Raw genomic sequence first — 13,521 nt, forward strand, 5'->3', positions numbered from 1 at the left:
TTTATCTCACTGCCCCATCCCAGCTCAGAACCTGGCTATATGCAAATCAGTCTGTCCCTGGCCCAGTGCATCATGGGAACAGGGCAGACTAAACTACCAAGCCAATTCTTCACCAGAAAGGAGACAAGCTACCGGGGACCGGTTTCTGGCATTTCAGCCGTCTTCGGCCCGGCTTGCTTGAATCCTGATGGAGCAGTGAGAAAGGGACTCATGTCTGAGTATACCCTGCCACACCTATAGTGGCCAAAAAACGATTCAGAAAAGGGGGTGGTGATGAACAGAGTGTCTGAATTGAGCAGACCACTCTTACCCAGTCAAAAGATCAGGGCTTGATCCATCACCAATATTTATCTCACTGCCCCATCCCAGCTCAGAACCTGGCTATATGCAAATCAGTCTGTCCCTGGCCCAGTGCATCATGGGAACAGGGCAGACTAAACTACCAAGCCAATTCTTCACCAGAAAGGAGACAAGCTACCGGGGACCGGTTTCTGGCATTTCAGCCGTCTTCGGCCCGGCTTGCTTGAATCCTGATGGAGCAGTGAGAAAGGGACTCATGTCTGAGTATACCCTGCCACACCTATAGTGGCCAAAAACGATTCAGAAAAGGGGGTGGTGATGAACAGAGTGTCTGAATTGAGCAGACCACTCTTACCCAGTCAAAAGATCAGGGCTTGATCCATCACCGTTATTTATCTCACTGCCCCATCCCAGCTCAGAACCTGGCTATATGCAAATCAGTCTGTCCCTGGCCCAGTGCATCATGGGAACAGGGCAGACTAAACTACCAAGCCAATTCTTCACCAGAAAGGAGACAAGCTACCGGGGACCGGTTTCTGGCATTTCAGCCGTCTTCGGCCCGGCTTGCTTGAATCCTGATGGAGCAGTGAGAAAGGGACTCATGTCTGAGTATACCCTGCCACACCTATAGTGGCCAAAAACGATTCAGAAAAGGGGGTGGTGATGAACAGAGTGTCTGAATTGAGCAGACCACTCTCACCCAGTCAAAAGATCAGGGCTTGATCCATCACCGTTATTTATCTCACTGCCCCATCCCAGCTCAGAACCTGGCTATATGCAAATCAGTCTGTCCCTGGCCCAGTGCATCATGGGAACAGGGCAGACTAAACTACCAAGCCAATTCTTCACCAGAAAGGAGACAAGCTACCGGGGACCGGTTTCTGGCATTTCAGCCGTCTTCGGCCCGGCTTGCTTGAATCCTGATGGAGCAGTGAGAAAGGGACTCATGTCTGAGTATACCCTGCCACACCTATAGTGGCCAAAAACGATTCAGAAAAGGGGGTGGTGATGAACAGAGTGTCTGAATTGAGCAGACCACTCTTACCCAGTCAAAAGATCAGGGCTTGATCCATCACTGTTATTTATCTCACTGCCCCATCCCAGCTCAGAACCTGGCTATATGCAAATCAGTCTGTCCCTGGCCCAGTGCATCATGGGAACAGGGCAGACTAAACTACCAAGCCAATTCTTCACCAGAAAGGAGACAAGCTACCGGGGACCCGTTTCTGGCATTTCAGCCGTCTTCGGCCCAGCTTGCTTGAATCCTGATGGAGCAGTGAGAAAGGGACTCATGTCTGAGTATACCCTGCCACACCTATAGTGGCCAAAAACGATTCAGAAAAGGGGGTGGTGATGAACAGAGTGTCTGAATTGAGCAGACCACTCTTACCCAGTCAAAAGATCAGGGCTTGATCCATCACCGTTATTTATCTTGCTGCCCCATCCCAGCTCAGAACCTGGCTATATGCAAATCAGTCTGTCCCTGGCCCAGTGCATCATGGGAACAGGGCAGACTAAACTACCAAGCCAATTCTTCACCAGAAAGGAGACAAGCTACCGGGGACCGGTTTCTGGCATTTCAGCCGTCTTCGGCCCGGCTTGCTTGAATCCTGATGGAGCAGTGAGAAAGGGACTCATGTCTGAGTATACCCTGCCACACCTATAGTGGCCAAAAACGATTCACAAAAGGGGGTGGTGATGAACAGAGTGTCTGAATTGAGCAGACCACTCTTACCCAGTCAAAAGATAAGGGCTTGATCCATCACCGTTATTTATCTCACTGCCCCATCCCAGCTCAGAACCTGGCTATATGCAAATCAGTCTGTCCCTGGCCCAGTGCATCATGGGAACAGGGCAGACTAAACTACCAAGCCAATTCTTCACCAGAAAGGAGACAAGCTACCGGGGACCGGTTTCTGGCATTTCAGCCGTCTTCGGCCCGGCTTGCTTGAATCCTGATGGAGCAGTGAGAAAGGGACTCATGTCTGAGTATACCCTGCCACACCTATAGTGGCCAAAAACGATTCAGAAAAGGGGGTGGTGATGAACAGAGTATCTGAATTGAGCAGACCACTCTTACCCAGTCAAAAGATCAGGGCTTGATCCATCACCGTTATTTATCTCACTGCCCCATCCCAGCTTAGAACCTGGCTATATGCAAATCAGTCTGTCCCTGGCCCAGTGCATCATGGGAACAGGGCAGACTAAACTACCAAGCCAATTCTTCACCAGAAAGGAGACAAGCTACCGGGGACCGGTTTCTGGCATTTCAGCCGTCTTCGGCCCGGCTTGCTTGAATCCTGATGGAGCAGTGAGAAAGGGACTCATGTCTGAGTATACCCTGCCACACCTATAGTGGCCAAAAACGATTCAGAAAAGGGGGTGGTGATGAACAGAGTGTCTGAATTGAGCAGACCACTCTTACCCAGTCAAAAGATCAGGGCTTTATCCATCACCGTTATTTATCTCACTGCCCCATCCCAGCTCAGAACCTGGCTATATGCAAATCAGTCTGTCCCTGGCCCAGTGCATCATGGGAACAGGGCAGACTAAACTACCAAGCCAATTCTTCACCAGAAAGGAGACAAGCTACCGGGGACCGGTTTCTGGCATTTCAGCCGTCTTCGGCCCGGCTTGCTTGAATCCTGATGGAGCAGTGAGAAAGGGACTCATGTCTGAGTATACCCTGCCACACCTATAGTGGCCAAAAACGATTCAGAAAAGGGGGTGGTGATGAACAGAGTGTCTGAATTGAGCAGACCACTCTTACCCAGTCAAAAGATCAGGGCTTGATCCATCACCGTTATTTATCTCACTGCCCCATCCCAGCTCAGAACCTGGCTATATGCAAATCAGTCTGTCCCTGGCCCAGTGCATCATGGGAACAGGGCAGACTAAACTACCAAGCCAATTCTTCACCAGAAAGGAGACAAGCTACCGGGGACCGGTTTCTGGCATTTCAGCCGTCTTCGGCCCGGCTTGCTTGAATCCTGATGGAGCAGTGAGAAAGGGACTCATGTCTGAGTATACCCTGCCACACCTATAGTGGCCAAAAACGATTCACAAAAGGGGGTGGTGATGAACAGAGTGTCTGAATTGAGCAGACCACTCTTACCCAGTCAAAAGATCAGGGCTTGATCCATCACCGTTATTTATCTCACTGCCCCATCCCAGCTCAGAACCTGGCTATATGCAAATCAGTCTGTCCCTGGCCCAGTGCATCATGGGAACAGGGCAGACTAAACTACCAAGCCAATTCTTCACCAGAAAGGAGACAAGCTACCGGGGACCGGTTTCTGGCATTTCAGCCGTCTTCGGCCCGGCTTGCTTGAATCCTGATGGAGCAGTGAGAAAGGGACTCATGTCTGAGTATACCCTGCCACACCTATAGTGGCCAAAAACGATTCAGAAAAGGGGGTGGTGATGAACAGAGTGTCTGAATTGAGCAGACCACTCTTACCCAGTCAAAAGATCAGGGCTTGATCCATCACCGTTATTTATCTCACTGCCCCATCCCAGCTCAGAACCTGGCTATATGCAAATCAGTCTGTCCCTGGCCCAGTGCATCATGGGAACAGGGCAGACTAAACTACCAAGCCAATTCTTCACCAGAAAGGAGACAAGCTACCGGGGACCGGTTTCTGGCATTTCAGCCGTCTTCGGCCCGGCTTGCTTGAATCCTGATGGAGCAGTGAGAAAGGGACTCATGTCTGAGTATACCCTGCCACACCTATAGTGGCCAAAAACGATTCAGAAAAGGGGGATGGTGCAGTGAGCTAAAAAACGGTGTTGGATCTAGCCCTGATCTCTTGACTGGGTGAGAGTTTTCTGCTTAATTCAGAGACTCTGTCCCTCACCACCCCTTGTTGTAAATATTTTTGTCCACCCTCACCTAAGATGGCGGTCCCCCAGGCAGCCTTTGATCTGCTGTAGTGGGTAAGATCCGGGGAAGGTTACCGGCTGAATGAGCCCGATAATTTATGGCACCGATTAATTTGGAGAGGAGGATACACCGCTAAGGTGCGGCGGTAATTAGGCGGGTGAGTGACAAAAGTGAAGTAAAAATACAGATTCGTATTCAGGGTGAGTTAAAATCCGGCGATTAAATTTACAACAATTACACTCTGACTGGTCCCGGCTTTCCGGCTCAGGACAAATTAATTATCACACCACACACACAATCGCAAATCGACGTAAAAATGTATTTGTGAGTAAAAGACGCAGGAAGATTGAAAGAATGACTAAGAGTCAAGAAGGCTAGGAAAGTGGAATTGGAGAAAAGCTGAGAGATCCAAATTAAACCTCTCATCCGCCAGGATTTCCAATAAAAGGGTTTGTTGTTGATTAACAAGGATTTATTGTGCCAGATAGTGGAATTAAGAAAATCAGTGATGGTGGTAAAAGGCGCAGCGTAGAAGATAAAAGCAATCTGGTAGTGAATTTATGTATGGGGGTAGATAGTGTTAGTGGTTTGCATGAAAAAGATAGGTATTCAGCAAAGGAGAAAGGGAAGAGGGATAGACGTTCAAGCACCACCCATAAAGGAGAGATGTCGTCAGGGTCTCGTAACCAAATAGAAGCTTGTCGTAATAGGAAAGTTTTATGATTAGTAGGAAAGTCTGGGAAGTTCACACCCCCTTCTGATTTGGGACAAATTAATCTAAGGGTGGACATCCTGGGTTTCTTTCCACTCCAGAGAAAGGTAGAGAGAATTGAAGTGATTTTCTTTAAAAATTTCGGAGGGATGGGAACAATAATGTTAGAAATTGTATAAAGTACTGTGGGGGACAACCTCATCTTGATGGTATTGAGGTGACCCCACCAGGACAAATAAAGGGGATGCCACCTAGTGGTTAAATCAGTGAGTTTTTGAATACATTTATTAAGGCAAAGTGAAACTGTATCTGCAACTATGGGGGTAAAATGCAAACCCAAGTATTTGATGTGAGAAGGACTCCAGGTAAAGTGAGAAGCATCAAAATTAGGTTTAAAATTGAATTTTGTTAAGGGTAAAATTTCGCATTTATCATTGTTCAATTTATAGCCAGAGATTAAAGAGTAATTGTGGACCTCCTGAAGGAAAGCAGGTACGGAATCAGTGGGATTAGACAGGAAAAGTAAGATGTCATCTGCATACGCAGCAAGTTTGACATGACAGTGAGGAGTCTGGAAGCCAGATATGTTCGGGTTTTGACGAAGTTTGGAAAGAAACGGTTCTAAAGCTAAGTTGAAAAGAAACGGGGAAAGAGGACAACCTTGACGAACTCCCCTGCCCAGATTGAAAAAGGAGAAGATTAAACCGTTAGCGCAAACTGCAGCCTGCGGGTTGGAATGAAGGAAGGAGATTAATGAAATAAAATTAGGGCCAAAACCAAACCATTTGAGGGTGTAAAACAGGTAAGGCCATTCAACCCTATCAAATGCTTTTTCAGCGTCTAGTGCAATTGCTGCCAGAGGATGTTGACGGTGTGAGGATTTGGATAAGACATAAAAGAAAAGTCTAGTGTTATCAGATATAAAACGTCCTCTGACAAAACCGGATTGTTCTGGGCCTAATAGATCTGGCAGAAGGAGGTCTAATCTCGCAGCGATTGCCTTAGCGAATAACTTATAGTCTATGTTAACCAACAATATGAGTCTATAGTCTTTGCAGTGTCTTGTATCCTTCCCTTCCTTAGGTATAAGGCATACATAAGCATCAGAAAAAGTAACAGACGAGCTACCTATGGTGACAAAGGAGTCTATGAGGGAGTGTAGTTTAGGCAAAAAGAGGCTAGAGAATTGAAAGTAAAATTCAACTGTGAAACCGTCTGGTCTCAGCAGTTCACGTTGAAAAATATCGGATTCTAAAGAGGTCAAATCCAGAGGAAAATTGTGAGGCGTGTGCATGTCATAAAAAAATTGGACAGGGATTGGGCAGTAGGGTGGGTGTCGGAGGAATAAAGATTAGCATAGAAACGAGAAAATTCAGTCAAAATGTCATCATCCTTATGTTGGAGAACAGAGTTATTATCGAAAACAGCTTCAATGTTTAACTTATTATGTTTAACTTTTAGGTAAATAGCCAAAATTTTCCCTGCTTTATTTTTACCCCCAAAAAAATGTGCACTTATTTCAATGAATATAGAGAAGAGTCATACGTAGATTGCTTATTAAATTTCAGTTTAGCATCAACAAGAGCTGTCAAACTTTCTCGTGAGTGAGAAGTATAGTAGGAGTGTTCCAATCTCTTAATATTTTGAAGAAGATCCCCAGTGTATTTGCAAGCAAGTTTCCGTTTCTTAGCCACATAGCTTAATATTAAATCCCTTGCCGTAGCATTAAAGGCATCCTAAATGGTGTGTTTGGGGAGATCAGGTCTATCATTAATCTCAAAAAATTTGGTGAGAAAAGTGGAGAAAGAGGCGTTAAATTTCGGATCCAAGAGAAGGGAATTATTAAACCGCCATCTCTTGGGTCCACCAGATTTTGGTACAATATCAATATTAATCAAGACGGGAGCGTGGTCAGATAACAAAATAGGCCTAATTTCCGCGTTAGTGAGGGTTTGGGAAATGTGATGAGAAACAAAAATATAATCAATCTGGGATTGTGAATGGTGAGTAAAAAGTGAACTCCTTAGTAACCGGATTACACAAACGCCAGGCGTCAATGAGCTTATGCTGTGAAATCGCCTGGGCAAAAAGCTTATGCAGTTTGTTAGGATCAAAAGGAACTTTGGATAACCTGTGCATAAAGAGGTCAATAGACTGATTACAGTCACCAGCCATGATGAAATTATCATCCAAGTACCTGGAGATAGAGGAGGCCATCCTATGCCAAAAAGTGGGATCACCTCCTGTGGGAGCGTATACATTAAAAAGGGAGTTTGGAACACCCCTTAAAGAGAGTTTGGCATATACCCATCTACCATCAGGGTCTGATTCTGTATAAACTAGGGAGAAAGAAAGGGACTTGCGGCCCAAAATTACAACACCATTTTGTTTACCATCTCCCGGAGCATAAGAAGTCTCACCCACCCAACCTCTTTTAAGTTTCAGAGATTCAACCTGAGACAAATGGGTTTCCTGTAAAAAAGCAAAATCCACATTCAATTTAGCAAGATGTGTTAAAATTCTTTGTCTCTTAATAGGAGAGTGAAGACCTTTAACGTTCCAAGAAACAACCTTAACAGACATTAAGCATAATTAAGTATAGAGCAAACACCAACAAAAAGACCAAATGGGAAGAGCATAAAGAGGACGAAAACCAGAATCGAGAAAATAGATAGTGAAGCAACAATACAAGAAGAAGGAAACATGCAAAAAAGCACACTGCAAATTGAGAGATAAAATGAGAAATTCAAAGAAAAAGAAAAGAAGAGATGTCAGAATTATAAGATAACATGAGAGAAGGTGGGAGCAACATGAATAGAATAAAAAGTAAGTGACTAAGTAGAGAAAACATTGGGAAGGCAAGAGGAAAAAAACAGAGGATGACACCTGATAAGAAAAAGAAATGAAGAGAAGAAAATGAAGGAGCGATGACAAACAATGAAAGAAAGGTGAAGATCAATGAAAAAAAGAACATACCTACAGGAGTAGGCATAAGAAAAGGACCAGGAACAGGACTTGGGATGAAGGGAAGGAAGGGTGGAACCACATCGAACAGGCATGACCTCCAAGGTCAACGTGACGCACAACCGGGGGAATCCACAGAAAAAGGTGTTAGGTCTGCAGAAAACATGAGGAGAAAAATGCGTTAGAATGTCAACCAGTAAAAAGAGAAAAATCAACAAAGTGTAAACCAAGTATACCATCAAGAAGTAACAACAAAAACTATAGAAACATCAGCATGTATAAGAATCAGGCAAGGGGAATGCAGGAGTGAAAGTGGAAATAGAAAAGAGAAGTAAAAACAGAAGATTCAGGGAGGAAAGGAGGAAGAGGGTTCAGAAAGATCCATAGCAGTTGCTCTGCAAGAATTCAGAAAGCTGCGAAGGCGAACTGGATCCTCGTAGGTCATTGTTTTGTTATTATATGTGACCTTAAAAAGGCACGGGTGAAAGAGACCGTATCTGGCCCCAATGGATCGAAGAGCAGGTCTCATGTCCAGAAAACCCTTGCGTCGAGCTGCTGTGGCTTTGGCGTAGTCGTGCACAAAAACTAAGGAAGAACCAGACCAGGTGAGCCGAGGAGAGGCTTTAGCTGCAGAAAGAACCTTCAAAAGGTCTGTGTATTCTAAAAAATACATAATGACTCCCCTCGGTCGTGAAGTAGGTGAAGAAGAAGTCGGAGGTCTGCCAAGTCTATGCGCATGCTGGATATTAAGCGAAGTACCTTCTGGCAAATGCAATAGCTTTGGTAGAAAACACTTGAAAAAAGTGATGGGATCGTTCCCCTAGCAACCTTCCGTTAGCCGTATATACACAGATTATTGCACCGATTACAATTTTCAAGCTCCTCCACCTGTCTTTGAAGGGACGAGACCTGTGAAGATAAGTGCAAAGTTTTTGCGGAGGATTCTTGTAGTGAAGAAACACTTTGCTCCACTGAGCTGACCCTTGCCTCCATTTGCGACTAGTTATCTGTGAGCAGTTGTAATTTGGCATTGGTATCCTCCATGAATGGGCGAAGAGCCGTAATCTCCACTAGCAATAGTTCCACAGAAACAGAGGATAAGGGCTTAGGCGCAGAGGGGGGATCCTTTTTTAGTCGTTTAGAGGTGGCTTTGCCTCGGGCTGGTGTAGCAGACTCCATTGTGGGATTAACGTCCTGGAGAGGAGACAATAGGGAAGCCTTAAATTTAGCAAACTGTGAAAATATCGTAGAGTTTTTAAGCAGAACGCGCTTTGGCGTAGTGGAAACTAGATGCAGCCTAATTCTGCCCACAAAAGGGGATAAAAATAATAGAGCAGAAAGAACAAAGGCTAGAAGGCAAGATGAAAAAGGGTTGAAAACGGCAGGTCGTGAGACAAGGAAAAGTACTGTGATCCACAGAACTGTAGAAAAATGCTGGAAAATTGTTAAAGGCTAATTGTGAAGAAATGCCCTCCTCAGTAATCATGAGGCATAGTCCAGAGGCAGTTGATGAAGAAAATCAGGAAAATTTTGAGGAGAACTAAAATGGCCGCTAAACATTCGTGACAAGAATGCTGTGCTTGTAAATAGGCATTCAGTATCACTATGATGGACAAAATGCCGAGAAAAATGCCCAGGAAAGGAAAAAATGCAGTGAAAACATTCCGGGCATCATGCAAGAAGATGTAGGCATGGAGAGGAGAAAGGCATCAATGCATCGTGTCTCCTCGTAAAAAAAAAAAAAAAATGGCGGTCGCGGCTGTTGGAGAGCCACAACCGGAGTTGATTCCGCAGAAACGATGTGATAAAGAGCCTCAAAATTGTCGGAAGGAAGTCAGAAGAATGCTCACCACCTTCTGATAGCAGAATCCGATGTTGGAAACGGCGAGGCTCACCGAATAGATTCGGGTTCGAGCGGCTGTGGCGAAGTGCTTAACCAGAAGCCGCCATGTTCCTCGGGCTCCAAGCCTCGCCCCCCTAAAACAGAACTAATCCTGATTGGAAAAAATGGTTAATCTGGCCCACAGACACCAATAACTGTCATGATAGATTCCTGAACAAAGCACATGGGTTAAAACTGAACAGGCCAGATCCAAGATACTCCCAGAGACAACATCCAGGGATAGTAACAACATATAGTGTAGAGAAACTATGCCTTGAGTGGCTAAAGACATCCACACTTCCTGAAATCAAACAACACTTATTTTTACTTGATTGAGCAATGATTTGGGAGATTTCTTAATGAGGCCTCGCAAACCAAGTCAAAAACATTTCATATACGCCTGTATATACGCTGCGTACAACGAAGCTTGGAAAATAACGCAAGTGGAAACTGCAGAAAGAATACAAGAAATTGATCGTATTAATTTAGAGAAAGCTCTCTCTGTAGTGGACATTGGGTTAACGACTCTGTCCTCCAGAATATATTCTTTGGACAGCATTGTATCCTCTGCAATTGACATAATGGAACAGGACTTGCTAATGTTACAACATGGCCATTCTCAATTACGTTCTATAATGCAGTTAGGCTGGACATTGCAAAATCTTCGTTCAGGCTACGTGCCATGGCGTCTAATCAACACAACGTCATTGTTTGCTGTATTTAACCTTACAGATAAACAAATCTCTTTGGCACACAGAGGAGCAGACTATACATTGCTGAGCATTGAAAAACTGGAAAGATTACCATTGACAGTTTCTGAGAAGCTTGTCATTCAATGGATAATTCATGGCACCGTCATGATGCCAGTGACGATTTTCCAATTTCAGTATTGTCTACAGCATATGCCAGCGGGCCTCTATGAAAGGTTGGGTAAAGAATGCATTAAGTCAACATGGACTTTACCTTACACACACACATGTTGGAGCAAGGGAAAAGAGGTATTTCTTAGTGGAATAAATTGTAAAAACTCACTAAGTGGTACACTTTTGTGCAAAGGTATTGATTTACCCGGAGCCTGCGACGGTTCTGCAAAATACCCCTCTTGCCACATGTACGGTACTCCCTCCAACGTGACAGAGCCCATTTTCAGGCAACTATCCAATGGCAGTTACGTTATGTTGAATGATCACAGCTGCTGTGGCATGATGCCAGGAAAAGTTTATCTCGTTAGTGTGTCGTCCATGGTCACTTGTTGTATGCAAGTATTGTGTCCAACTCACAAGACAGACATTGGGATGGCATTATGGCCTTCACTGAATATCTCTGCTATACGAATTGATACTTTAAGCAGAATAAAAGCCATTCTTTTGCAAAAATATGTGCCACTGACCTCATCTAAAAAAACTTATGATCTGCAAGTTGTGAGGACATCTGCAGAGATACATGCATTATTATCAACAAACTGCCAAGTACATTTCGCAGAAATGTTAAGTCAAATCTTAAATATGTTCGATACCAGTGGTATCGCACATGTATTTAAGATGATTTTTTCAGGACTGTTAACTCCATTCAAAGCAGTCCTCAGCATTTTTCCAAACTTCGTGCACTCTGTGTTCCGCGGCCTGCCTCTCATCTTGGTACTCGTAGCAGGAATTCTATTTTTATTCCTTCTGCTCCGATATGGCAAGTCTGGCAATCAACGATACCCAGACCAACATGGAAGGGGCCCTCCTTGCCATGAGGTATCGTGAGAGGATTTCACAGATTCTTGGCTTGGTTCTTTTAAGAGATCTGAACACAACCTGGTTTCTATCGTTCAGACCAATCTGGCAAGATTGCATCTTACCTGTTCTACGATGCCTGCTTTGTGGAAAAGAATACGTGTTGGACATCTGTCTTACACTTCCAACAGTCCTGCCATCGGATGTCGAAGTCTTGCTAGGTCCTGTAACGGCTCATGCATCGTGTTGTCCCCAACGGCTACCAATCCTGATGACGGCATTTATTGAGGTCTCACCAGTAAGTCTAACTGAGGGTGAGATACGAGTATCAACAGGCACACAGGTACTATCTAATTTGAACACTGCCAATGCGGTACCACTTTCACCTACTGTGGTAGACGATTTCTTTGCCAGCCTTGATGATCTGATGTTTTCTCCTGACACCGAGAATCACTTTTGATTCATGCACACAGTGTTCCCTGAATTCTGAAATTGGGCCTTCAATTTTTCAAAACAAAGAAGTCTAACTTTGAGACTTTTTTTCGCAACCATTGAATGTTTTTATTTTACTCTCCAAAAACATTGAACTTTTTTTGGGGCACAGACTAATCTGCTTAAAGTAGAACTATTCCTACAGAACAAGAAATTATTTTTCTTTTTGAACACTGCCTAGAAAAAATATTTGGCCTTGTCCTCATATAACCATTGACTTGATATGTTATGTTATGAAATGGTCTCGACTTTTCTTTATGTATTTAAAAGCCATTTTTCATGAATGTAAATTAATGATTCATTCAGTTTGCATATTTAGATACCATACTATATGCTTAGAATGTCATCACTTTCTTACAAAAGCATACTGTAGAAATGCTCAATATTTTCTCATGTACAACCATTTCAAAGTGCATTTTTTGTATTTTGGGGTGGGATTGTAAACACTAGCTTTAGATATGTTCAGTGCTTATTAGGTTAGCTTAATTGAACTTACGATCATGGAGTGGGTGTTGTATTCGAATCTAGGCCCCTAGTGTAATTTTCCAGATTCATGCCCTGATATAGGTAGACTTTATCATATCCTTATATAGGCATAGAAATCACTACCCTATTTGGTCTAAGCCATACATCCCAAATATGGCATGGCTACTTCCACTAGGTTCCGAGAATTAACAACGATTTCTTTGAAAAACCTGCCTTCAGCAGCTATGAACTTTCCCCTGCTTGAATATTAAGTTCTCCAAGAACTCCTGGTGTTTTCCAAGAACTAGCCTTTGAGTGACGAATGACGATATTAAGTCCAAACATGCATCAAACTCTGCACCTTCAAAGTATAAATATGCCCAGGTACCTAGTCAAACACATGGTGGTTTGGAGCAGATCGACTATCTACTTGCCGACGCCCTGCAGCTGCTAGTGCCGAAGGAAGCCAACCCTCCAGCTGACGCACTTTGAGAGACGCTGTCTTTTCTCTTGCTGAGAAATCCAACTCCAGTGTTTCTGGCTTACCCTTGCTGGTATCTGGGAAATCGAGTCCAGAGAGAGAGATATAGGACCTCCTTCATTCTAAAACCAAGGTACGGAGCTCATTAGACCTCTTAGAGAATTCTTGGAATAGATTCCTGGCAGAGAACTACTAAACTTAGGCTACTCCTCACTTACTTCCTCCCTAGTACTAGGTTAGGTACACCGGGGTAGGAGTATTTTAGAAGCACCAGTTGAGTACTTTTATTCATTATTTATTACTGTATGTATTTTATACATTTTATGCACTTTTATGGCTTAGAAACCATATCATGCTTTTACAGTACTACTTTATATTAGTGTTTGTATTATATGCCTTGTACTTTATAAGCAGTATTACGATTGTAGCAGTTCATTTCCAATGCTTGAGAAAGAAGACTGTTCAATAAATACTTTTATTGAAAACGCTTGTCTCTCTATTTCTCTGCATTTCTGGTGAAACGAAGCATGCACGATTGACTGAGTAAAATAGTTATCTATTGTTTCCGTGACTCTAGAGATTTGATTTCTTATTATTGGGAAACAAAGTTGTCATGTTTAT

This window comes from Lissotriton vulgaris, chromosome 6 (assembly GCF_964263255.1).
Source record: "Lissotriton vulgaris chromosome 6, aLisVul1.2, whole genome shotgun sequence".
Classification (NCBI taxonomy): Eukaryota; Metazoa; Chordata; class Amphibia; order Caudata; family Salamandridae; genus Lissotriton; species Lissotriton vulgaris.